Source organism: Chrysochloris asiatica, unplaced genomic scaffold (assembly GCF_000296735.1).
Source record: "Chrysochloris asiatica unplaced genomic scaffold, ChrAsi1.0 scaffold00246, whole genome shotgun sequence".
NCBI classification, from domain to species: Eukaryota; Metazoa; Chordata; class Mammalia; order Afrosoricida; family Chrysochloridae; genus Chrysochloris; species Chrysochloris asiatica.
Window position 1 is genome coordinate 4060941 of NW_006408764.1, and position 2428 is coordinate 4063368.

Below are 2428 nucleotides of genomic sequence, written 5' to 3' on the forward strand. Positions count from 1 at the left end.
TACACATGGACCTCACTATATAGACTACACAGAAATTTAATTGACTGCATCTGTGAAAAGAGACAGTGGAAAACCTCCATATCATCAGCCAAAACAGAACTAGGGAAGATAGTGGAACAGGCCATCAATTACTCATATGCAAGTGTAGGCTGAAGCTGAAGAAAATTCAATCAAGTTCATGAGAGAAAAAATATGAATTTGAACATACCTTGCTTGAGTTTAGTGATAGTTCCAAGAAGAAATTTGCTGCAGTAGACACTAATGCTGAAGATTAGAAGAGTTGTGGGATGACATTAAGGTGATACAGGAAAAAAGCAAAAAGTCATTAAGAAAACAAGAAGGAAAAATCAGAATGGATGTCACAAGAAACTCTGAAACTTTCTGTCCAGCATAGAGATGCTAAAGCAAATGGAGATATAAGAGCTGAGCAGAAAATTTCAAAGGCAGATCAAGAAGACAAAGACAAGTATCATAGTGAAATGTGCAAAGACTTGGGAGTTAGAAAACCAAAAGGGAAGGATACAATCAGCATTTCTCATACTAAAAGAACTAAAGAAAAAATTCAAACCTTGACTTGAAATATTGAGGGATTCTTTGGGCAAAATATTGAATGATGCAGAGGGCATCAAAAGAAGATGGAAGGAATACACACAGTCACTGTCCCAAAAAGAAATGGTTGATGTTCAGCCATTTCAAGCGGTAGCATACGATCAAGAGCCAATGTATTGAAGGAAGAAGTCCAAGGTGCATTGAAGGCATTGGCAAAGAACAAGGCTCCAGGAATTGATGGAATACAAATTAAAATCTTTCAATAAACTGTTGTAGCACTGGAAGCACTCACTCATCTCTGCCTAGACAGCCACCTATTTAAATTGTTCAAGAGCAATTTAAGGACTAAAGTGGACTTGACCCAAACCATGGCATTTTCAATTACCTCATATGCATGTGAAAGTTGGACAATGAACAAGGAAGACTGTAACAGAATTGATATATTTGAGTTATGGTGTTAGAGAAAAATATTAAAAGTACTACAGGCTGTCAGAAGAACAAACAAATCTGTGTTGGAAAAAGTACTGCCAGAATGCTCCTTACAAGACTTTGTCCCTCTTAACTTCAGATATATTGTCAGTTGGACCCAGTCCCTGGAGAAGCACATCATACTTGGTAAAGTGGAGGTTCAATGAAACAAGAGGAAGACCCCCCCCAATGAGATGGATTGGCAAAGTGGCAGCAGCCATGGGTTCAACTGTAGTGACAATGGTGAGGATGGCATAGGACTAGGCAATGTTTTGTTCTGTTGTGAATAGGGTCATGAGTCAGATGGTACCTAACAATAACTACAATTATTATCTAGCATTTCAATATATGCCGGAATCGGAAGGGGCCTTTCCATACCAGTTTTGTGTGCCAAACTGACCAGAAGTCTCATAGATGTTGTTTATTCCAATAGAAATATTTCCTAATATTCTTTTATAAACAACAGCTGCCCAAACTAAACTATGAGTCTACTGCTGTGTACTCACCAAATGGTCTGGATGAAAAATAAGTCTCATCAACAGACACACACACAACAAAGTAGACCAACAAAATTAAGACGTCTTTTCTTCAGCTTCAATGACTGTATTATTAAGTTGTATTTTCGCAAGGCTTAGATCAGATAGTACATAGTCTGTTAATAATTGAAAATGTTGAAACAAGTAGATTGCTTACTTTAATACACAAAAACATGGTACTTTGTTCTTTTTTACAAAAAATAAATGAAGACAGAAACCAGAGGATGAGACCAGGATTTAAGGACTTACTGGGCACTATGGAGCTTCTGCCAGGCTGCTTGGTACTGAAGTGGCTCTGTCTGTAAGGTGCTCAACTCCAGGTGTGTAGAATCTATGTACTGGTGAGTATTCAGACAGGGGAGGAAGAAACAGACTCAAGACTCCAGAGCCACATTCTTTCATGATTTAAAAATAATTAATATTATCAATAGTCTTATCTTTCTTGGTTTAAAAATATTAATCTTCATATGTTTAAATTTAATTATGTTCAAAGTCTTTCTAATATTTGAAAATATCAGAGTTTCCTCCATAGTCATCCAACTCCCAAATCCAGCTTTCCATCTGATGCACACTTGGATCTGCTTAGGATCCCATCTTAACTAAGTCATTGGAATATGCTCATAAATGTTCTTGGTCCAAGCACACTTTCCTCATTTTGTCTTTAAGCCAGATGTCTTTCAACTTTACTGAAGGATAATTTTATATACAATAAAAAACAAGCATTTAAAAAGTAGACACCCTTATTAGTTTTGTTAAATATATATACACCTCCCCCCCCCAATCATTCCCCAAAGGGAGGTACTATCACTATCTCTTTTAAAGATAAGGAAACTGAGGCACAAAGAATGTGAAGTAACTTGCCCAGGGTCACAAAA

At 36.9% G+C, this 2428-nt stretch overlaps 1 pseudogene; it reads right to left on the reverse strand.

The window, feature by feature from the left end:
* Positions 1–2428, reverse strand: part of LOC102834517 — a 55673-nt pseudogene that overhangs the window by 10867 nt on the left and 42378 nt on the right.